This window comes from Haliotis rubra, unplaced genomic scaffold (genome assembly GCF_003918875.1).
Source record: "Haliotis rubra isolate DU_JTF1 unplaced genomic scaffold, ASM391887v1 Scf9, whole genome shotgun sequence".
Taxonomy (NCBI): Eukaryota; Metazoa; Mollusca; class Gastropoda; order Lepetellida; family Haliotidae; genus Haliotis; species Haliotis rubra.
Window position 1 is genome coordinate 4063348 of NW_025767634.1, and position 26401 is coordinate 4089748.

Genomic DNA, 26401 nt, shown 5'->3' on the forward strand with positions numbered 1-26401 from the left:
GTGGAATACATCATAATTGAGACAAGGTCATGTCTGGAATACTGACATGCCGGCGCTGACAAATGAACCAATTGTTGACAAATGTAGCGAAATCTGATGCCTGACAAGAAATTCTCTCATCGTCCACGGTGTCACTTGATATGACGATGGCGCGATGGTAATCCCATCAGGAGGTGGGTGGCAACTGGGCCTAGTCTTAACGCACACTGTAACTTTAAGTTGTGTTGATGTTTCCTGACCTAAATTCTTGCTTTTGCCAATGCTTTCGTGGTTCCTCAGCGACACCACCATCAAGGGTGCTTCAAGGACTCATAGCGGCAAATCTCTCCACGCCACGTCAAATCTCGTTTACCACTCCAAGTTTATTTGATATCCTTCCTCATCAAAATTGACAAATGTTTACAGGAACCGTAAGTACACCATTTTGAAGATTTTATGAGCTTGTTTAAATTTGATTTAAAACTGTTAAACCAGATATCCCGTTTAGTTATCGTAAATCGAGAGTCGGCAGGTTCTGTCACGTCTCCATTACAACCAAGGTTGCTATTACGCTAGCGAGTGACAATATAAATATGTTCATCATATAGGGCTGGGATGTGATTAACCGTTTTATGTTTATGTGGTCGCTTAGTTCCAGGTGAGTCTTAGCGTTTGGTTTAAAAAATACATAAAAACATTGGTTTGGTGCTGGGATGGTTCTGTGTCAACGAGTAGGTTGGATGGGAGGGGAGGGGGCGAGCGGAGACGGTGGTGGTTGGTGTTGCTGTAGATTTGGATGGAGTTGGAAGGGGGGGGTTTGGTGTAGTGGCTATTGTTCGGATGGGGTGTAGCTATTAAGGATACCGAGCAGCGTTGCAATGTCAGTAAATGCGGCAGTCATCAATAATCTATCAGGAAGTGAACTGATAAATGAGTTTGGTCTCAGTGTAAATAGAGTATACATATATTTTCACAGCTAATCGAGACTGGTTGATAGTATGAACAAAGCTCATCGCCGTCAAGGAGTGCTGACTTACAATAAGCGACTAATCTTCGGCTAGAAGGTCTGGGTTCGATTCCCAACGTGATTACAATGACACGACCCATTTTTGTATCGTTTGATGCGATATTAGTGACTATTGAAGTATTGCAATAGCAACGTAGTCTATGAAATATTGCTATTACGAAATGAATTAATTCCTTTTTGAAGTAAAATATATTTATGTATCTTCATGTAGCTAGCCAAACTTGACAAATGTTAGTAGCTGTTTCTCTTACAATAAATGTAGATATTGCATTATGTTACTATGGTAACAGGAGTAGTGCTAATGAAGTTGCCATGTCCATATTAAATTAAGAATATGTATACAAGGACAAACCTGTTACACTAACAAAATGTAAATACCCTTAAATCCGTTGCAATATTCCTGAAACATGTTTTTCGCGTAAGATCCATCACGTGATTATACATTTATTATATAAGCGGCTGTGTCGACAGCTGGCACTTTATTTATCTACTCCATGCATCACATCAACGACATCGCCATTGCTGTATCAGTTTTTCGTAACAGTACAACACGTGTATGCTACGGGTTCTCCGAGGCAAACATTGTCTCCACTGCAAGGCACTTCTTATCGTATTCGCATGCAAGCTCGCCGTGGACTAATTAACCCGATAAGACTGTTGCCGTATCGTGGGCATATCGATGATAACGGTTTTCAGCTAACTTCCTCTGCTGCAGTCGAGTCACGGTGCCTCGTTTAAATATCAAACATGCATCAAAACTGTCCTGGGAGATCTGAAACGAACCATGATTTTCATTATTAGTTTAATGACGTGCATTGAGTGCGGTACATGCGGGCGAGCAATCCACCGCTGCAGTAGCGGTAAGAACTTGTCAGCATGTCCTTGTTGTAGAAGGGATCGACTGATGAAAGGATTCTCCCAAAATACTTGTATACTTGTATTTCCAACAGCGATTGCAATTAACACACGTAACTTATTTCTATCTTACCATTCACGTTCTGGTAAGACAAGTTTCTGATCTTACATTTTTTCGTCAAACTTGATTTCTCACGCGATGTTTGGAGCTTGGCAATTACCACATATTAGCAAGCCATTGGAGTCGGCGCGCCGAGCTGATTTGCCGGAACGGCTGCTATATTCCACGGAACTATTTGCACTTTCTTTCCCGGTCGACGTGACCTTTCATGACCTTGGATGAGGTGGTCAAATGATGTGCCAAATTGTTAAGTCTTCAAGACAGTGTTGACGACGTGGGTGTTTTGACGCAACTCGGTGGCTAATATTTGGGTTGTCAATAGAGCCTATCTCTCCTGTCAATACCCAGCGTCTGTATGTCCAAGTTAGTTCACTGTGGACGGACGACGCTTCAGTCGGGGAATTCTGGAACCGAACACCCTCCCAGCCGCTGTTTCATCAGTAGATTACTGATGCCAACAGTGATGAGTAAGCATGTTCCGTTGAGTACGGAGGATGGTGGCGTAGTTAATGGTTGAAACGTTCGCTCGTCACGCCACAGATCCGGGTTCGATTCCCCGCGTGGGTACAATGTGTGAAGCCCATTTCTGATGTCCCCAGCCGTGATATTGCTGGAATATTGCATAAAGCGGCCGCAAACTTAACTCACTCACTTTGGGGTCGGATGGAGGATGGTTTCAGTATTTTCAGTATTACTGTCCTAATAGTCGTCATCCTGTTACAGGTCTATATCACTGACCTGCGAGTCTTTCTTATCATACGTGACCCGTGAAGATCCGGGGTAGAATTTATCTTCAGTAACCCATGCTTGTCGTAACAGGCGATTAACGGGATCGGGTGGTCAGGCTCGCTGACATGGTTGACACATGTCTTCGGTTCCCAATTGCGCAGATCGATGCTCATGCTGTTGATCACTGGATTGTCTGGTCCAGACTCGATTATTTACAGACCGCTGCCATATAGCTGGAATATTGCTGAGTGTGGCGTAAAACTAAACTCACTCACTCACTCTTATCATGTGCTTATGTTTGGAAAGCATTTAACGGCAAAGTACCAAGTACATTCACTTTTTTCGTGCAGTCTTTACAAACTTGAACATGAATATAGCTGAACAAAAAACAAGTACATCCGTCGATCTTAATAATGTAAACATTTTCCGCGTTGTTTCAACTCTAAAACTTCCAACTATAAAACAATTGGGTATTCCGTTACCATTTTCCGTAATTTCTACAAAGACTTATTATACACAATAATCACTCTCATATTTGTTAATTAGGTCTGAAACTGATTGTTAAAAATGTACATAGCATACATCAAGATGAGTGAGTGAGTTAAGTTTTACGCCGCTTTTAGCAATATTACGGCGGGGAACACCAGAAATGGGCTTCACACATTGTGCCCATGTGGGGAATCGAACCCGGGTCTTAAGCGTGACGAGTGAACGCTTTAACCACTGGGCTATCCACCGCCCAAAAATGCATGACTTTGCGGGCATGTGTATCTAAGCTGAAGAGTCTATTAGACATACCAACGCTCTGTACACACATTTTAACACATATTTACCTAACAACAACACAAACCAATTCCCATAGCAAACAAAAACACAAACAACAATTAAAGAAACAAACCCCCAAAATGACAAAATAATAAAGCAAGTCACTGAACGAAAATCAACAACAAACAAACAAATAAAAAGGCACTAAAAAGTGTCCCCAAAAATGAACCTACATCACAGGAAACGAGAATACGTCATATATTTCAACGCTTAACAGTACTCGTCAGTCTTCCAGCAAACCAATAACCTGAACTGCACTAGCGGTATATGTTCGCCTTCCAACACATCAGTAACTAGTGTTCACACATTTCAAGCAGCTGTGTGCCACGAGGGGGAATCACTAAAGAGGCACCCCATCATTTTAAACGAGAGAAAACAGTAAACCTTCACACGCTATTTTTTGCCAAAACGTAATTCGGGAGCTCAAAGTAATTTTAGCTTCCGGAATCTCGGAATCATTGGACATATTTTCGTTCCAAGATTTTTTTGTAGCGTTTAACTGTGTGTTTTAAAACGCAAATATTAGTTTCTTTTATTACTGTAATGAACGAGCCTCGCGTGTGAGAACACTTGTGTAACATGTTTGGTCACTGATTAGCCGTATGTTAAGGGTACGACTTGTTCGTCCGTCATCATGCGCTGTAGTTCGCGAAACCGAAGACCTCTGATCGATTGCTGTGTGTGTAAGGTCATTCGTGCCCCACTGTGTTGCTGAAAGCCTCACATAAACGCACTCACTCATCCGTGCGGGGGCGGTGGGGTAGCCTAGTGGTTAACGCTCCGTACATGTTTAAAATCCGATGGTTGCACATCTCTCAGAATACCTTCCTGTCGAACCTGATAGCAAATGTATGTATGTAATTTAATTTATATGCATCTCATTATATTCTCCTTTGAAGGAATAAAAGCTTATATGTCCTATCCAGAGCTCCAGATAAGATTTACCTCATGTGGGTACTGTACCCAGTGTATATTTTTGGAGTGGGTATTATGAATGTTGAGTGGGTATTTGCTTTTCCGTTACCCACTGCTTTCTAATATGTGCTTAGTTCAGTCATTTTACTCACCTAAGTATGTGTCATTGAGTAAGTTTACTAAGTAGGGATGTTCTGCCTTATGTAATACCTAATCAAAACCAAGTTAAATATAATGGAAATCACTCATCCTATACTGACAGTACAACTTGATAGCAATCAATGTCATTTTCATACCCAAGCGATTTTTCTAAATATATTCCGTACGCACTTGTTTTAAACTTTTTGCGTATCTAACATTTTAAATGCGTAATTGGTACGCAACAATTATATTTAAATGCGTAAATGGGAATTTTCTATGCGTATTTTACCCGGATACGCAGCTTATCTGGGCCTCTGACTATCAGTGATTATATCATCCTCTCGTTGTGTCTGTAACTGACTTGTGGGCGGTGGGGTAGCCTAGTGGTCAAAGCGTTCGCTCGTCACGCCGAAGACCCGGGTTCGATTCCCCACATGAGTACAATGTGTGAAGCCCATTTCTGGTGTTCCCCGCAGTGAAATTGCTGGTATATTGCTAAAAGCGCCGTAAAACCCAACTCATTCACTCATTCGTGCACTGATAGATAACAGGTATTTTCGTAAAGATCAACTTACCACAACACTGGTGTCTTCGCCGTTGCCGATGTTCTGCATGAACATCGCCGTTGTCACGGTGATATTACCAGTGTTGTCCAGCTGTGCTGTGACGTTATTGTCATGTTAAACACTAATGCTGTAATTGTCGTATTTTACAATGATCGTGGTGAATACTATTACCATCGACTGGATTCGTAGTCATCGTTGCTGTTACCACGTTGGTGTCGCGGTCGTCGTTGTCGGTTGTGAACATCCTTGGGGTTAACGTGAAGTCAAGTTATGATAATGTTTTTGTCATGTCAACCGTTTGCAATGTAACCCTCACATTATCCAATAACCGTGATGATAACTACCTTCGTGTTAATCGTTGCTGTTGCAACGGTTGTTGATAGTGAGTGAGTGAGTGAGTTTAGTTTTACGCCGCTTTTAGCAATATTCGAGCAATATCACAGCGGGGGACACCAGAAATGGGCTTCACACAGTGTACCCATGTGGGGAATCGAGCCCGGGTCTTCGGCGTGACGAGCGAACGTTTTAACCACTAGGCTACCCCACCACCCCTACGGCTGTTGATAACGTTGATAATAGTTGTTGTCGTGTTTCAATCGAAATGCAACATAAACAACTTTAAGAACGTAATGATGCTAAAAATGTTTATTACCCCACAAAACGTTATGATTATTTATCGTATAACTGCACTAGGCTACCCCACCGCCCCTACGGCTGTTGATAACGTTGATAATAGTTGTTGTCGTGTTTCAATCGAAATGCAACATAAACAACTTTAAGAACGTAATGATGCTAAAAATGTTTATTACCCCACAAAACGTTATGATTATTTATCGTATAACTGCATTATTAGAAGAACTTTTCTGTTATAATTATGTAAAGTCAAAAGAAATTCAAAACCGACATATAAAAATAGTCATTTCCGCATCTAATACTCCCTACACCGACAGTAAACTCATAAACGTTTATTATGATACCATAACCAACGTACAGTGTAAATCAAACCGCTGTTTCATTTGGCTCAAGTAAATTTGTCCACGAGACACCGCCATCCTCATAACGTGCATACCATCTACGAAGCGCCCACATAAACATTAACGCTACAGGTAATATCTCACGTGACACACCGACGTGGACGTTACGCCCCGACAACGGCGGACCAGGTATTTCAGACCCTCCAATCCTGGCCTCATACCTAACCCCATACCTTGCCTCACACTTGTCTGGCAGTCTCTGTGGGGGGTCGATACACACCTTGCTTGACGCTGCACATCGTCACTGTAGAAGCTGCAACGCGACAGACGTTCCAGATACATCCACGCTTACCTTTAACGCCTTACGCCCAGTGCTGGAATATTATCCCATCTGGTGAGTGCTTTCTTTGGCTAAGTGTGCCATTCTTTCGCTTCCTGAGCAACTCGCGTTCTTTTCTGGTTACGTTTTGGCCAATTATGTTCCAGAATATATGTACTTCTTGTCATCTCTGTTGATTGGGACGGCGATTTGTTTGAAGAGCTTGATAATTAGGTGATTCTATTTGTTATTCTTTGAAATGAGAGATTTGTTGAGCCGAGGAATTTCATACTCTTCATTTTCATAGTCTTCGTATCAATGTTTATCATCTGGTTTCAGATATGATTAGATTTAATTCATCTTAGATTGTCAATCATAATGGTGTGATATCTTACTCACACAAGTTTATAATCAGAATCTTCACCTATCACATTTGATATAGGATTTCTAAGATTAACGTTATAATAAATATCTCATAACGTCGTGACTCTGTTTGGATATGTCATATGAAATTTATCTGATTTCTTTGCTATTGTATCCTGATGATAGAAACAAATAGATTGGTCGAGGTATTTCTGTATCGATGGATCTATAAGAATGGCCAACCAAGTCAGTTAGAGAGGGTGAGTGAGTTTAGTTTTACGCCGCTTTTAGCAATATTCCAGCAATATCGCGGCGGGGGACACCAGAAATGGGCTTCACACATTGTACCCATGTGGGGAATCGAACCCGGGTCTTCGGCGTGACGAGCGAACGCTATGACCACTAGGCTACCCCACCGCCAGTCAGTTAGAGACCTAACGAGAGGGTGATGTAACCACTGACATGACATATAATAAGCTCTTACAGTACAATGAGATGTATATAAATTAAATTACATTATACATACATTTGTTTAAAAAATAATTAGTAAAAGACATCATGAGTGGGTGAGATAATCAGTAGAAAACATAGCGAGTGGGTGAACTAATTAGTGAAAGAAATAGTAAGTGGGTGAAGTGGTTAGTAAAAGGGACAGTGAAGTAATCATTAGAAGCCATAGCGAGTGGGTGAAACACTCAGGATTAACATAGTGCAGTAATTAGCAAAATAGTAAACTAGTGGGTGAAATGTTACGTTGCGTCTACCAATATCCTTGCGCCTCCACGATCGGTTACTAAATAAGGAATCCGAGGCAAGTCTTCGGCGAGACGAGCGCGGTGCACTTCAATCACATGGCCACCCTACATCCTGTTTTAATCCGACCCAGTTATCCACGCATCGTGGCGCAGGCATAAAACCAGTCTCGAAGCAAAGATCACGATGCTCTGTTGGTTTTATGTAATGTTCCTGGGTGTTATTGTGAATTTATTACCGATAAATCTCTTATTTCAACATTAATTGACAACAATTACAGCTGCCTGATCTGACGCAGTAACAAGCGTGCATTCAGGGGGAGCTGCGGTTGAATGTGTCCATGCAATGATGTAGGTTGCAGCGAGTCCCTAAGACCACGGGACCGAGATGGCCCAGCTGCTCCAAACAATCCCAATTCTGGTGTTAAGGTGAAATGGTAACAACTAGTCTCTGAAATGAACATATTTTACTGAAAAAATGTTCATAGTAAAAAAAATATAATATAATGAAAAGGAGCCCTGAGCTGATGAAATCGAGACTTGCCACATTTTCTAGACTTGTGCGGGCTTTCTTGGATATATTTGCTTCAGGGTCTGTACGACAGACTAGTGAAATGGGGACTGAGCGTTCTAGGTAATTAAACATCTGATAATGCCTTTTTTGCGTGTGTGCGTGTGTGCGTGAGTGCGTGCGTGTCTGCTAGTACTACTCCAGACTACTGTTGTTTCTATCATGCTAACCCACTCGGAGATACCATGCCACAACTTTACCGTGTGCACCCCACTCCTGGTGGCCTAGTGGTTTAAGCGTTCGCTCGTCTCGCCGAAGACCCGGGTTTGTTTCCCTACAAGTGTGGAGCCACTTTTTGGTGTCTCCCGTCGTAATACTGCTAGACTATCGCTAAAAGTGGCGTAAAGCCATACTGACTCACTCACACATTATACTCACTCCAAACCGCTGCCAGCCATGGCAACAACAAATATCATCTTTTAACGTCTTTAGGTTAGACGAAGCCTGGGTTCGAACCTGTGAACTCACGTACCCCGTGCAGACTAACGCCCAGTCTCTGAATATATATAATTCTGATAGTAACACATAAACCCATTTAAATTGAACAAGAGCCCCAGTCTGATGGGAAATTCGGATCCTGAGCCTGAGGAAATCTAGACTTGCTTCATTTAGGGCTTATCATTGCAGGGAAAGTTGGCAGTGGGGAAAATAATGTGGTTCAGGGACTGTGAGACAGGCTAACGCTCCGTGGTCTCAAAGTGTCGGTCCGATGAACATCATGAAGTAGACATATTCTGACACATTTCACCGCTGGTTGAATATCAGTATGGGTTTCAGAACAACTGACATTCCGCCATTCACCAAGGCCATTGCCATAGATGGACTATATAATGGAGACATAATTTACTTTGATTACACATTTTGATTACGTTCAGTTCTATGCCCATGGTCATGAATATCGGTCATTTCCCTCAACCTGATGTAATTGATTCGTAGTCTAAAAATACAACTGAATACACCCCTAATGCCGTTATATCTAAATACACCTAATACCGTTAAAATAAAGCTGAATACCCCCTATTGCTATTATATCTAAGCTGAATACACCTGATACCGTTAAAATAAAACTGAATACACTTAATACCGTTAAAATAAAACTGAATACCCCCTAATGCCGTTATATTTAAGCTGAATACACCTGATACCGTTAAAATAAAGCTGAATACACCCTAATACATTTCAACATGGCGGGACAGCATTTTTCTATTTAAGAATTAAATTCATGCCATGATTTCATTATTTGCAATGGGAAAATAAGTTACCTAAAATCATAAAATAACCAAGGGTCATTTACTCTTGGCAGACGTACGCAGCTAAGGTCAACCTTAGGGTGTGATGTTGAAATTAAATTACCCCCTGTTACATCCGCTATTACACATTTTCCTCCCTCTGCAGCCTCTGGGAACGTCGGTACAATCTGATTGCATAATGATACCGTTTACTCAGCACTGCCTCGTTATACTGCGCAGGGGCATTGTGTAGGGCAGGACAGCACAATAGACCAAAACTCCGACACATTAAAGCCATTTTGATGAGCTTACTGATGTCGGAACTGTTCCCTGTTACCTTTACAATGACCATCCTCGGACCCCGGGGCAATTCGAATCACCAGCTAAGGATATATATTAACCCTGCGGATTGACGATGAAAGTAGAATTTCAATTATCAAGTATAAGATCAGTGTGTTGCCAACCCGCCAGTGCTCACTGTGGGTTTTCGAGAAGGCCATTTTCAGTAAAATCTCGTTTAGCCGTAGTAGCGTGGGGCCCGTGAAGATCCGGGGTAGAATAGGTTTTCAGCAACCCATGATTGCCACAAAAGGCGAGTATTCTTGTCGTAGGAGGCGACTAACGGGATCGGGTGGTCAGGCTCGCTGACTTGGTTGACACATGTCATCGGTTCCCAATTGCGCAGATTGATGCTCAATGTGTTGATCACTGGATTGTTTGGTCCAGACTCGATTATTTACAGACCGCCGCCATATAGCTCGAATATTGCTGAGTGCGGCGTAAAACTAAACTCACTCCACACTCCTGTAGTAGCGTGGAAAACTGATCATGCTCCAAAGTTTCTGCAGTTCGAGATAACGAAAGTTTATATGAGACCATTAAGGGTATAATAATTAAGCCAGGACCGAAACATTACATGGTCTTAAACGCTATATCCAGTTGTAGTCCCACCCTCAAGCAAAATCTTACATATTTTACCCATGGTATTCGTTAAATATTCAATCTCCATTTTAATTACAGTGATCTATTCGCGTTATCTTCACTCCTACTTTGCCATTGGCGCCGTATGGAATCTGTTTCAGATGAAATAAGGTCTTGTGCTGACGTTTTAAGTCAAAGAATCTAATGACCCAATCGGATTTTATGCGATTTTTTATCTCACAACGTGTATTTGGAGATGATCAGACCAACAAATGTTTGTCATAACACTCACATAACCCCATGCACATAACTAGCAAATAATACTGTCTCCTTATGCAAACGATTGTCCGTATTTATTACAGTCACGACATTGTAAATGTAGGCATAATGTGGACATTATTACAATCTACTGATATTGGGTTAAACATTTATCCTATCAGTGAATGTGTGTCCCTGCTTGTCTGCTTGTCTCGGGCTTATTCATAAATGAAGGGCGTCATTCAATGCTGTCACGAAGCATTATGCTTCTTTGAACATATTCCTCGACGTGGCAAGTAAACGCCACGTCAAGACCCAAGTGACGCAGGTTGTTGTTGCGCGCCACTTTGAAACCCACAACCACGGGTTGATCTGATACTGACAGACGAGGGGTCATAATGGAATCAATGTATGGATTCAAACCAGCAGCAAACAGCAGATTTCTACATATTTTACAGGGGCACAACTTTTGACAACATTTGGTCTCAAGAAAATGCGTATATTAATTTTTAGAAAGAAAGTCCCAATAAGATAGGAGATTCAGAAACTGAGAAAACTAGACATGCTTTGAATAGATCTAAAGCATGGTAAGGGTTGAGCAAAACGAAATGCATGTAATAGTGTTCAGGGACCGTGATACAGAGTAGAGTACCTCGTGACGTCATGGAAACTTTTCTGTCAAGTAAAAGTGGTCCAGTCACGCTATAAAATGTCAACTTCTATAACTAATAAAAAATGTTAACCCTGTTAATTGACCGAAAAAAGCAAATACGCTGTTCGGTATTTTTTCTTTTGCTATTTTTCTTCTTGTGATCTTACTCTGAAAGCGATAGAGCCATCATACAGACAAAGAAGAAAGTGTAATTTTACTAGAATGAAATATTGAAATTACATTACTCACGCATAATATAATAATTCATCACAGCAAAATAACTAATATTAATGTTTTATCCCATAATGGAAGCCTCTGTGAAAGTTTTTCTTTTCTTTTTTACATCATAGCAAAAACACGATGATGGATATTGACAGGCGAAATGTTTATTTGAGTTGTATTACTCATGTATTACTCATAATGTCGTTTCTAACACCCGACATCAAATCCATCACATATTTAATTTGCCTGATCCTGCTTGAAAATAAGATATGGAGGGAAATGACACAAAATGACTTCAGCCAAAAAAAATTGACTCAAACATTTGAAGTCAGATACGGACAAATAATTTCAACACGAAGCGACCTAAATACATCAAAATGTGTTATGAATCCCCCGCTTTTGTTTACAAAATTGCGTTTTTAATCAATCAGAAAGTAAAAACAAATTTTCAGGGAATATTTAAACAATTTAAAGTAATGAACATTTATTTACGACTTGTTTTCGCCGATAGTCCCAACCTTGGGACCATCCCCCTATTAAACAATGGAGTCGTGCTTTTCCTTTAGATCCATCCTTCAGGATGAAGAAGTATTAGTCGTGAAAATAAAGTAGCAAATTTGATGTTTGTCTGGATGTCGGGGACCCGGGAACGTTAATGGTTGAAGAATACATTCTATTATTTTACCTTGCTGTGTCGCTAACATGGCAATAGGTTGAGCCTGTAATGTAAACTTTTTCATGGATGAAGATCAAACTCCTAACACCACTGTAGGCGAGCTGATAAGCCTTAATTCCGTCTTGACAAATGTTGACGTGGCAATCTCTCACGTAGTTCTAATGAATCAGTTTTATTGTTTAAGAGGCCGGGGATAAAAAGTTCATAGGAAATTAACAATACGTGTGCACTGTTAGTTTTTATGCCACTGAGCTAATTTCTTCTCGGTTAACGCCAGTTAAGGTGATACGTTGATTTCACTTCATGTTACAAAAAGTATTATTGACATTCTTTTTATGTCAGTTTTAATTGAATTCCGATGACTCGTAAAACAAAACAAAGTGGTTGTAACCTTGAACTAACGGAAAGTTGAAGAACGTCACGTAACGTTTTCCGTCGAATTCGGAATTCCATTTTTATGACGTAAATATTACTGGTGTAAAATATCGAATCTAGAGAACTAATTGTCAATGTCATGAGCAACCGTCCGGCTACGAGCTCGTTCAGTAAACGACAACATGAATCCTATTTAAGCCACCCATTTCGTGTTGACAAAATGACCAAACAGTGATCTGGAACTTCTTTTGGAATTCCAAAAATGTTCGCTAGTTGAAGAGGACGAATGTTACTCATCCGAAGATACATCGCTAAAAAACAGAAGGAGATGACAATACTTTATCAAGCAATATAATTATATTATACTTTTTGCATGACGTCACGCTGAATGGACGTCTAGTCTCCTCACTACCCCTTTTGTCTGCCTCATCGTAATCAAACGTCAGTTGCCGTTGCCAATTCAATGTGACGTAAAACAAAACGTGTACTTTATTGCCCGATAAAGTACTGTTGGCGCCTCTGATCTTTTAGCGAAGCATCTTTGAATGAGCATATAACTATTATAGCGTTAAAGCACTCGGACGTTAGTGTTTTTCTTAAGTTTAGGTCAGGTAAAGGCGAGGATGATTATTACTAAACTGAGGCCATACAAATTGGAGTTCATTCAGAGTCAGCTGCGAATTTATGTCTTTAGTTTGCTTGTTGTTTAACGCCACACAAAACAATATTCACCCATGTGACGTCGACCTAATAAGTAATCGAGTCTGGACCAGACAAACCAGTGATCGATATTACGAGAACCATGCCGGCAGCACAGGTACATTGACCCGCAATCGAACAAGACATCTACCCTGACCATTCCATCCATTATAATCAGGGGTTAAGTAGGGGCAAGTTTTTTCCAGGAATCCAAACGGAGCTCCCCTAGCTCTCGTATATCAAGCAGTTATCAGAACAGTCTATCTTATCTTCACCGTCCTGGTTTGAAGTTTCTTCTTCTTCAATAACATCATTTCTATTGTAAACAAACCTGATACATTTAGCTGGGTTTTACTGAAAACGTTTTCAGGCTTCTCATTTGTGAAGTTTGTAGACAGTCAATCATCGAGGAAACTCCCAAGTAAAAACAAACCCTGACCCCGTCCCGCCGGGTTTATCAAGTTTATCTATAGACAGGAACCCAGCCTTGCCCAAGGCCATTTAAAAATCTGTTAGCCTTGTCCAGGTAAACATAGAGCCAGTTTTAGTTCATTTTGTCGATTAGATGCTTAGATTCAGGTCTAAATCAACAAAACTGATAACAGACACACTGCAGATTATATTTCAGCTTTGAGCAACAGTCTACATGCAGGTGTGGCGACAACAGACGCACTACACATGCAACTGATTCCTCCCCTAATTATCTGGTTAGCGCACTCATTTGCGCTCGGTGGTTCAGACGCCATTTATAATCCAAACGGTTGCATGAAATTCGTGAACTGACACATGTTGGTGTCGGAAAGGTCTGGGAAAGTGAATTTATGGTAAATAGAAAGCATTTGTATCTTTTAGAGCTGATAAACTTGGGACCCGTCTTTATTTGATGTTTCATTAGGCACAAACAAACATGGGCCATTAAAACGAACTCACATATGGTTCTATAAGTGGATAACAATATTTATATGAAAGTGAATGGAAAAATTGTTTTGTTTAAGCTGCGAAAAAGCTTTTCAGATGCTTCACGGAGGTATTAATGTGAAAGAATAAAGTCAGATAAGTGATGCAAGTATTAAACGTTTACTACACTTAAACTACTACACGAGGCGACTAACGGGATCGGGTGGTCAGGCTCTCTGAATTGTTTGAAGCATTTGCGTAGATCGATGCTCGTGATGTCAATCACTGGATTGTCTGGTCCAGACTCAACTATTTACAGGAACGCTGTCATAGAGCTGGACATTTGTTGAGAGTGGCAGTAAATGCCAAACAAGCAAACAAACTCTTCAACGTTTACCACCTTGACGTAACTTGTTCACTGACAAAAGGAACATCACAGTCAAGGCAGTTCTAGGACACGTTCATTGGATTCTGGCACGCCAAATACTGCATCGAGGTTTCCGTGCTTCAAGGTGGAGCGATGGAATAATCTTACAGTGACGATAAATGGAGTGCTGGGACTTATTTTCGGGGCGGTGAAGTAGCCTAGTGGTTAAAGCGTTCGCTCATCACGCCGAAGACCCGGGTTCGATTCCCCACGTGGGTACAATGTGTGAAACGCATTTCTGGTGTCCCCCGCAGTGATATAGCTGGAATATTGCTAAAAGCGGCGTAAGACTAAACTCACTCACTCACTTTAACGTCTCCCACCGTTACATGTTGATATTGTTTTTGCAGGGACATACTGCTGATATTGTTGAGTTAACTGTGACATCGTGCTTCTCCCGATATTGTTGAGTTAACTGTGACATACTGCTTCCCCGATATTGTTGAGTTAACTGTGACATCGTGCTTCTCCCGATATTGTTGAGTTAACTGTGACATCGTGCTTCCCTGTGGCATACTGCTTCCCCGATATTGTTGACTTTACTGTGACATATTGCTTCTCCGATATTGTTGAGTTAACTGTGACATATATTGTTGAGTTAACTGTGCTTCTTCCCGATATTGTTGAGTTAACTGTGACATCTTCCCGATGCTTCCCCCGATATTGTTGAGTTAACTGTGCATATTGTTGAGTTAACTGTGACATTTGTGCTTCTCCCGATATTGTTGAGTTAACTGTGACATATTGCTTCTCCGATATTGTTGAGTTAACTGTGACATCGTGCTTCTCCCGATATTGTTGAGTTAACTGTGACATAGTGCTTCCCCGATATTGTTGAGTTAACTGTGACATAGTGCTTCCCCGATATTGTTGAGTTAACTGTGACATCGTGCTTCCCCGATATTGTTGAGTTAACTGTTGCATCGTGCTTCTACCGATATTGTTGAGTTAACTGTGACATATTGCTTCCCCGATATTGTTGAGTTAACTGTGACATCGTGCTTCTCCCGATATTGTTGAGTTAACTGTGACATATTGCTTCTCCCGATATTGTTGAGTTAACTGTGACATATTGCTTCTCCCGATATTGTTGAGTTAACTGTGACATATTGCTTCTCCCGATATTGTTGAGTTAACTGTGACATAGTGCTTCCCCGATATTGTTGAGTTAACTGTGACATCGTGCTTCTCCCGATATTGTTGAGTTAACTGTGACATATTGCTTCCCCGATATTGTTGAGTTAACTGTGACATCGTGCTTCCCCGATATTGTTGAGTTAACTGTGACATAGTGCTTCCCCGATATTGTTGAGTTAACTGTGACATAATGCTTCCCCGATATTGTTGAGTTAACTGTGACATCGTGCTTCCCCGATATTGTTGAGTTAACTGTGACATAGTGCTTCTTCCGATATGTGGCGTTACCGCTGAGTTATAGTGTGACATTCCCTTCCCCGTATTGTTGAGTTAACTGTGACATACCTCCTTCATAATTTCCTTAAGTAGCATTTAGAAGCTGGTATGATGAAGAGGAACACTTGTTTGAGGATCTACACCGAAACGTCGCATCCACTGTAATAAAGAAGTTGTCTGTCCATAGAACGTGTTCCTCTTTACCGATGCCATACTGCTGATACGGGTGTGGTGCTAACGCTAATGCTTCCCCCGATATTGTTGTGCAACCGTGACACATTCCTGATCCTTATACGAAGTTAACCCTGCCATACAGCTGATCTTGATGTTGTGTTAACCTTGACACTGTACTGATCACGACTTAGCGTTGTCTGAGACATGATGCCATGCCCTGACACTTAACTGAGACACAATGTCCGCTCTGATATCGGCTAAAACCGTGACACAGTTCAGCCGTTACATAGTGATGACCGTGACATATTTCAGCTCTGAAATAGGACTGCTGACCGTAACAAAACACACGTTGCAGCCTGAACATCACCAACTGTGCACTTATTGACCCCGCCGTAGGACAGCTTCTCGCCTACAAAGCCAACACCACGCTAATTTCTCTCTGTGCCAGTTACAGATCACCAAACAAACTCTGTCGCTCGATCGACTTTGTTACCGGCCCAGATCATGTTTTCAGTCTCTTGTTAATTTGATCGTAAACCTATTACCTTCATGTATCGGTTCTAAACAGTCGGAACATACATGCGTGGGTTTGTGTGACTCGGATCAAGATATTTGAGAGCAAATCTACCATCTACAATTTGAGTCTCCTGTCTGGTGACATTAAACTTGGCCGGGGACACTGAACCAGCGTAAGAAGACACTGGACTGTTTGTTTATCCGTGAGAAGAATTGTGAAGATGACCATTGAAGGTAGCTGCTTCATGTGACCGTTATATCACGCGTCATGGTCTGTTAACAACAAAATAACCTTGTGCCCGTACAAGGTTCAATCGCTGGTCATCTCTGGTCCCTGGACAGACTTCCCTGACCTGCTAACGCCGTAATCTCATCATCTGATCGTTGGTTTCGCCAACTCTTGAAACCGAAGAGCACGGGCTTGATCCTGGCAAGCTTCGAAACAGGACTCGCGGATTCGAACCCAAGACGAAAAGGGACGCAACTCTGCACAGGAAGGGTGGACTTGGACTGGTTTGCCTGCCCCAGAGCGCTTGCGTAAGGAGACCACCCGTGACACCCGAATGCTAACAGGTCCTAACAAGGCCGAATATCGTCACTGATCTTTTGACATTTTCTTATTTAATATAACTCACGTAACACCTGTCCTGAAAAGTTAACGAGTCTGTCTATTCTAGTGTTCGACTTATCAAGTTCATGTAAATTCTTAAATCACAGCATTTGGAAAACTAAGTGAAAGTAGCATATACCTACCATATATGGCAGTAGGCCAATCATAGCATGTTGTCACTGGTCACGTGACTATGACGTCACTTCTGTGTTCAGACGCCCTTAGGAAAGTATAGAGTTTACCGACCAGCACCAACAGTTGACACACCATCTTGATTCTGTGTTTTTGTTTGTGTGTGACAGTAACAATAAAACGTTATCTTTTCTAATCGATTTCTATCACGAGTACTCGAAAAACATTGCAATTAATTGCTCTGCAAACACTGTTACTGTTTGACTCTTAGTCGGTACACAGGGAAGGATTGTATTAGACTGACTGGTCAACTGACCCAATGGGGCCAGTCGGTGCACTAAACTGACCAGCAAAATCTTTTTTGTATCTGACCCCATAATTATCAAACCGTTTCTAAGGAGAAACAGTCTCCAAAACAGTGCCATGCACCTTCAAGCACCATGCAACATTCTTGTCAAAAAAGTTTTCGTTGAAAAAACAGTTCTTGTGAGTTTGTTTTTAACGGTCATAAAATGTTTGTATTCATTCTTTTAAACCAAATGATAAATTAGGGTTGATTAAGAGCTGTCGATATGAACTACGAGATAGCCCTATTTAACGTGTCCAGATTAATAGTATGGCATTGGCAATGTTCACCTTAAAATGAGTGAGTTTGGTTTGAACATCTCTCCAGAAGCAGTATTTCCGTTATATTGTAGATTGACAGATTGATCTGGTGGGACACCATTGTGTTCGACAGGCCATTGGTTATAATTTAGGATTCGAACAAGAGGGCAAGGCCAAAACTGAGGGGCATAACCCTGCACTGCTCAGAAGGTATGTTCGACGCCGATCTTGAACAACCCTCCTTGGGTGAGTGAGTTGGGTTTTACGCCGCTTTTAGCAATATTCCAGCAAAATCACGACGGGGGTACACCAGAAATGGGCTTCACACATTGTACCCATGTGGGGATTCGAACCCGGGTCTTCGGCTTGACGATCCAACGCTTTAACCACTGGGCTACCCTACCGCCCCTTGTACTGAACTGCGGGGTTCAGGTAAAATATAGGTTCCATTCGAAGCTTGTTGCAGGAGGCGACTTAATGGGTCGGATGGTCAGGCTCATGTCACCGTATGCCACCATTCTCATAATGTCAATCCCTGGATTGTCTGGTCCGGACATAATTGTCAGTAAACCTCAGCTAAATAGTTGGAATGTTATGATGTACAATGCAAACCAACCAATGTACCTGGCGTGAATAGCGGTTGTGAATGCGATGATTTATTGTCCATGTCAGAACTTATGGGACTTCGAACCTGAAATACCCAGTCAGATATAACATATTATATGTACATTCTGTTTTGAATATAAAGACTTTCAAGGCGACTTTTAAAAAATTGTTACAGTACTGTTTAGAGTGAGTGAGTGAGTGAGTGAGTGAGTATAGTTTTACGCCGCACTCAGCAATATTCCAGCTATATGGCGGCGGTCTGTAAATAATTGAGTCTGGACTAGACAATCCACTGATCAACAGCATGATCATTGATCTGCGCAAATGGGATACGATGACATGTGTCAACCAAGCCAGCGAGCCTGACCACCCGATCCCATTAGTCGCCTCTTACGACAAGCATGGGTTACTGAAGATCAATTCTCCCCCGGACCTTCACGGGTCAGTACTGTTTAGAGAGTAACTTCAGTAGCTTCATAATGGCGGGATATGATGTATATGATGTTTTGAACGTATAAAGTGCAGGATGGACAAGCCTCTACACAAAATGGGTGAAGTTCAATGGTTTGTGTGTCAACTTGACAGATGGGTGCTATTACTACCGATAACACTTTTAACTCTATACATGCAGTCCAACCGAGAGCTGACGACAGAACGAGTAATATTACCTCTCAGTAATACTCACAAACCATTAACATATAGCACTGTAATCCGGAATCCTAAAATAGCTTGTTCGAATCCCAGATTATAGTCCTTGGTCTGCGGCACCAAGTCCTTCGAGGGTTTCACTAAAGTCTGCACTGTTTCACGCCTCCCTCCCACATCAGTGCGTAGGAGCGGTAAGGTAGCCTGGCGGTTAGAGTGTACGCTCGTCACGTCTAAGGCCCGGGTTCGATTCCCCACATGGGTACAACGTGTAAAGTCCATTTCTGGTGTCACCCGTCGTGCTATTGCTCGAATATTGCTGAAAACAGGGTAAAACCCGACTCACATCAGCTCGAAACGCAGCGCCATCACCATGCAATACTGTTCAAGTCGACACAGAGCAGAACTCTCCAATGCACCTTCTAACCCTGTAGAACCGCATCACGAACGCTCTAACGCTCTAGTGCATGAATAACGCCTAAATACACATTAACAAAGCACAATGTGACGTTGATTGAAACAGCTGTTGAATAATTTAATACACAATGTTTAAGTCTGCATGAGAATGATTCAGCCATAACTATGTACTCGCTGGAACCGTGGCATCCACGTCCCTACCAGTTGAGATGATCCGACCCTGTTACACAATGACATTCGCCAATCATATCAAAACTCTCTCATTCCATAATGAAAAAGGCCCGCGGATTCCTCAACAAAGGACCTAATCCATTATTCACCAAACACATTGTCCGACAGGAAACGGGTTGACTAACTAAGCCAGTCTCTTGAGGCAGAATCCGTTACACTAGCGTTAATATGTACAAACCTATGATTAAGAAAAGAAGCATAATTTATAACCTAGTACCAGAGGAGACCAAAACAGCAGCAAGATTATATTGTCATGTTCACAGCAAAATTCGATGTCCCCGTCTCGCTTCAGATTACACTGTGTAAAAGCGAATTAGAGCACATAAACACCACCTCCTGCCACAGAGACCCGATCAGGTAAACTAGCGTTCCTCGCACCTGAAATTTAGCACAGGTGTGTTATTTACCTGTATAAACCCTCCCGCCCATGAAGCTGAATGTGCTTATTCTCTGTTTGTCTTCACGACCTGAATGGATCGTCTCGCAACCCGTCGTGCATTAGAACTAACCCCGAAGGTAAGTATGTATAGATTGTGTTTTCCTGCCGACTACTTACTCCGAACACGGAGTACGATTATAACTGCTATTATCATACAACTATTTATATATATAATATTTAAAAATCTGTATTTTGTTATTAAGCTACCATTACCGATATATTTTTATCTAATTTAATTAAGTCTGCGTATATCAATTGCACGCCATCATTATCAGAATCTATAAATATTTGTCGATTAATGTTTTTGTATTAATCTCAGACTGGCATTAAGTCACTGATTGCCCGTAAACGTAAAATTACGCACTGGAAATACATATACCCTGACCAAGCAGCAGTAAAATGATATTGATCTGTTTGATGTTATCGACAGGTGTGTTATTGCTTAGGACAAACAAATATATTGACCTAACTTTTAACATTACCAAACCAACCAGTCTAGACACATACGTCTTCATAAATAAACTAAGCACTTAAGGCTGTTACCGTACACCCCACCGGAGCGCTCTGAAATGCTAGAACCAGTTCAACCATATAAAAACTAGGAAATATATCCTGCTATTGACCTGTACGATGTCAACACTGTTTATTGCGCGGCTAAAAACGAATGTAAACAAACGTACGTTCTGAACGTGCCAGCTGACCGAACAAGTGATTCCGGTTGACCACCGTTCAGGGTTGCTTTGAAAAGATGGCTTTGTTCGTTTGTACCGTATTTCCTTTAACAGCCGAGCTCGTAAGTAGCAGGCTCGGTTCATTGTCCTGTACCTCGTCTTGGTCTCCGCCTTTTCCGGGTGAGCTTTGTTAAGCTCCTCACAGCGATAGCCCGTTCCCGAAGCTCTGTTCTAGTGAGTGATTTAAGTTTTACGCCGCTTTAGCAATATTCCAGCAATGTCACGGCAGGGGACACAAGTAATGGGCTTCACACATTGTACCCATGTGGGCAATCGAACCCGGATCTTCGGCGTGACGAGCGAACGCTTTAACCACTAGGCTTCCCTACCGCCCCAGCTCTGTTCTAAGTTACAACCATTCTTGGATTGAACTCGCGACCAACTCACTCACACGGTTACAATAAAGGTGATGACTATCCTGGCGTATACTAACGCTTAGTCTCTGAAAATATATCGTTTTGATAGGAACACATAAAATCCATTTACAGTGAAAATGAGCCCCAGTGAGATGGAAGACTCAGCTTCGGCCTGAACTTGAACCTCCGGAAAACCTAGACTTACTTCACTTTGGGCTGGGCGGAACACTGAATGAAAGACTAGTCCTGACGTCAAATACTCTTCCCACATTACACAGAATTTTTTGTTTGTAATTAGTTTTGTGAGAAGGCGAGGTAAAGGTGAACCTGCAACCTCTAACCAAAGTGATTAAGTGAAAAACGTAAATTCATCTGGAATAAATGGGTTGTAAACATATTTCCAGTTGACTAGAACGACTGCGCTAGTTACAAAATGGCAACTTCCATTCCAGGTCACGCTTTGAAAAATATTTTGGCAACGTTCTCGCTTCAAAATTTGAAGACTGTAAAATAAATCAGGCCTGTCAATTACATGTCCAAGATTGTATGGCAGTAACTTCCCCAGGCTATGGATAGTATCTTCAATTTCAAATGTTCATCGTAATTGTGGTTCGGAATGCCCCGCGTTAAGGCATTGTGGTTATACGATTAGAAAACACATCTGGACTTCCTGATCCTACTGATGAAAGGTCGCTCTGACGTCACCTGTAACAGCACATCTTCAGATCTCAGTGGAGCGGCAACGAGCTCTAAGATCTGATTTTAGTGAGATTGATGTTCATGGGCATTATCAGGGAAGTTCGTAAATGTTGTGCAACGCAACTAACAGCTTTAATCAATGATATTGCCTGAACCAGATCAGAAGGTGCTTTACAACATAAGCATATATTCGTATTAAGTACAGTCTAGGTAGCCATGAGGTTCAAGCGTTCGCCCGTCAAGCCGAAGACCCGGGTTCGATTCCCGACATGGCTACAATGTGTGAAGCTCATTTCTGGTGTCCCACGCCGTGATATTACTAAAAGCGGCGTAAAACTAAACTCATTCACTCACTTATGCGCGACGAGCATACGCTTGAACCATTAGGTTATGTCTTTATAATAATAGTAGAAAAAATAATATAATACCCGGGATCATGGGAGATGTGCTACATTTGACTTCAAAAAGCATTATATCTAAACGTTTACCTTTGCAATCACCGTATTTCTCCGCGGTAAACGAACAATTTATGAAGTGTTCCACCGCCAAGAGAGATCAGCGTCTTATCTCCCCGGTGCCAGCACAGCCGACCAATCAATCCTACTATGTAAGTACATAGTAATGAGGCAGCGAATATCCCTTGTTGGCAGCACAGCGAGCCACGTCAGCCATGAGTCCTCGACACGCCCAGTAAAACACAGATTGGAAAAGACCTCAATCACTGAAGTCAATTCCAGTGTTTGTTTTTAGATTAAATCTCATGGTTGAAAATTCAAAAACAAACGTAACCTGTTTTTCCAGATAATGTTATTTCTTACTTCCGCGAACATCAGCCTGTTAAGCCAAGAAAGCAAATTCATCGGTTGCCAGGAGATCGGGGTTTATCTGGCTAATCAGCTGGCGAGGTGAAGAGTTATCTCTTAACAAAAGCCTTGTCTTATATGTTTCCCATCAAATAACACCTTGTTGACTAGAAAGAGCCAGTCTGCAACCATCTGATAAGGCCCCTTAAAGTACACGCGAACCCGTGACTTTCTTTATCGTTTAACGCAGCGATTACAATAACCAAGTCTGGACCAGACAATCCTGTGACTGACATGATGAGCAACGATCCTCGCAGTCAGGTTACGATGACACAGTCGACCAAGGCACCGAACATGGACACCAAATCCATTAAACACCTCTCACAACCAGCATAGCTTAACGTCTCACAGCAGTTTTAGTTTGTAGTGAGTGAGCGAGTGAGTTGGGTTTTACGCCGCTTTCAGCAATATTTCAGCAATGTCACGGCGGGGGACACCAGAAATGGGCTTCACACATTGTACTCATGTGGGGAATCGAACCCGGGTCTTCGGCGTGACGTGCTAACGCTTTAATCACTAGGCTACCCCATCGCCCCCTTTTAGTTTGTAACTCGTAATTCTAATGAATTTTGGTTCCAAAAGGTATTTTAGAACTTTACAATATTACTTACGTAGGCTATGGACGGTACAGAAAATCTGTATCTTGAGAGGGGCTTACAGACTCGCCAATCAACCATTTCTCGTGGTGGCGTTTATCTTTGACTTCCATCGTTATATGGCTAGACCATTGATAAAACCGGTGAAGAACCTGGTTCACTCACTCACCCACCGGTATGGTTAAGGTGAAGCATCACTGTTAACATGTGAATACACAATGCCGTTTAGAAAGTGGTCAAATGTAACAAATGTCATATTTGGAATTACACTTTCTCAGCAAGTACAAATTTCCGTACTTTTGTTTGGGTTGAGGCCCATCCGGGATTCGAACCCACTCTCTCAGAGTCAGGGATCGGGTGGTCAGGCTCGCTGACTTGGTTGACACATGTCATCGGTTTCCAATTGCGCAGATCGATGCTCATGCTGTTGATCTCTGGATTGTCTGGGCCAGACTCGATTATCTACAGACCGCCGCCATATAGCTGGAATATTGCTGAGTGCGGCGTAAAACTAAACACACACGCACGCACGCACGCACGCACGCACAGAGAGAGAGAGAGGAGACAGACAGAGAGACAGACAGAGAGAGAGAGAGCATGCAAAGTCAGCAATCTAATGTTAAAATACTGTTACTCAACGGAGGGGGGGGGTGGGGGAGCTGAAACCAGTCTAGCTCGTTCTCAACCGTTGTTGGTTTTGGACACTGTTAATCTTCCCATGATAGGTTAGATGCCGCATAATCCACCAGTCTGTTCTTGGCAAGGTAGTTCAAATAATGCTCCTGTGAGTAAGCCTACATATGTACACTCACATTAGACTGCTTTGACATACGCAGTCCCACAGACAATGGCGTCCGTTTGGTTACTTAATAGCTCGCGACACGTGTATTCGAATCCATGTTTGCCTAGATAAATACACAAGCAGACCCACCTGTCGGTGCGCGGAGCTTGGGGCTTTGTTTGTTTCTACTGGCCACTTTGACATGCACGCGCGTCACAGTTGTTTCTGAGCTCCCACCCTTAGATGAACAGATGGTCGTGTTGAAAATTACCTCTTACACTGCTTGCCCGAAGCATGTATTGATATAGTAGTGTGATGTCGAAGTGTTTAGTTTTTAAAACTTCGGGATATTTCTTTGATGAAGCTTTTTGATTATTTCTCGACGATCGTTATCTTCTTTTGAAACAGATGTTGGGTTCAAGGGTTTACAAACTCAACCGATTTTTATATCGAATCCGGAGGGATAATTCAACATGATTATTATTTTTCTGATTATACAACGGTAATCGTTGTCAAGAGAACGACTGTTGTTCAATCAGAACACGTTATCTGATCACGTGATGTATATATTTGTTTTACAATGAGTGCAGTGTCGACCGAGCATTTCGCCAGACAACGTGCTGCACGTGCATTTCGTAAACATGGAATGTTTGACATAGTGTTGAATGCCCCTTTGGCAACATGCTAAATTATTTACTAATTTGTACATTTTTTGGCGAATTTTCAATCATACGGCATGTTGTACGTTAAGTGCGTCCCACTCAACAATCCTCGTCCAGTAGCCTCCAAAGACATCTGTCCGCACCTACTATTAAGTTGCTAAATATACTGATGGGACAATTGAGTTCGCTGAATACAGCGTTCACGCCAGGTGTCACTATTTGCACACTGTCATGAGTCACACCGTCATGAGTACATACAAATTCACATTTTGATTAGGGCTGCGCATTATTACCGGTTCAGACATGAAAACGATACGTATTGCGATGCGCTGATCGAAAACCGGTATTTTGACTTGCATTCGGAAAACTTCGTAACACTCGAAAATGTTCGGATATGTCCTTGTTTCATTTGTGCCAAATATTATTCACATTTTTATTTTATCATGATTAAAAGTTGTTATTAAAATTAATCAAGCCTAGTGATTTTGTTGTGTTTTTGCTCTATAAATCAAGAAGTTACTCGATTATAAGTAGTTTTTGTTTAAAAATACTTCATGCAATACATATCGCAATACATGCTTTCGCATCGCAATATATCGCAATATGAAAATTCTCTGCAATACCCACCCCTAATTTTAATTTTAAATATTTGATCAACAGAACCACTGTAGGAATGCTCGTGAGAGGGATACACAGAGTACGTGATCCAGACTACCAGTTGTCAGACTTGCTTTTTTTGTGGAAGATGCGTTGGCTGCGTGGGCTAGATCGCTGACTTTGTGTGCTGGAAACTGCGTGTCTCGCTCTGGGCGGTGGGTTCGAGTGTGTCACTCAAACCCCGAAAATGTTCTTGAATCTGTAGTCTACTGACTGACTGACTGAGTTTGGTTTTACGCCGCTTTTAGCAATATTCCAGCAACATCACGGCGAGGGACACCAGAAATGGGCTTCACACATTGTACCCATGTGGGGATTCGAACCCGGGGCTTCGGCGTGACGAGCCAACGCTTTAACCACTAGGCTACCCCACCGCCCCTGTAGTCTACTGAGAAAGTGTAATCCAAAATATAAAATCTTACATAGAAGATACCCAACCCACTGGTATAGCTGACCTATAAAAAAAAGAAGAACAAACGATTGTCTCCCTTCTCCTAACCTAAAGCATTCAAAGTAATTTGTAGATCGAAACCAATTCTCATATTGATTCCAAACGACGAACAAAGAACCACTGTTTGGACTCTTCCTACGTGACGTCATTTCTCATTTACAGTTTCTGAGAACCCGGAAATCCTTTTTCTCCACCACTTCATTGTTAGACTGAGAGCTGCCTTTCTGTTTGTAGATTCCCTCTATATCTTATAGGACTCCATTGTCCCGCCAGCGGAACAGAACATAGATACGCCAATGCACCAAAGCTATGACAATACCATT

General features: G+C 41.8%; 1 protein-coding gene across 3 annotated transcripts in view; it reads left to right on the forward strand.

The window, feature by feature from the left end:
• The window catches only part of LOC124263793 (extracellular serine/threonine protein kinase FAM20C-like), a 93539-nt gene that overhangs the window by 25737 nt on the left and 41401 nt on the right, over positions 1–26401 (forward strand). The window contains exon 1 of one of the 3 annotated variants that reach the window (XM_046698504.1): positions 323–410. The exons of 1 other annotated variant lie outside the window; for it this stretch is intronic. The gene's annotated coding sequence lies outside the window, so the exon portion shown is untranslated. Of the gene's footprint in view, positions 1–322; positions 411–6435; positions 6527–26401 lie in introns of those variants that run through there. One more of the 3 variants, XM_046698501.1, reaches the window with a different exon arrangement.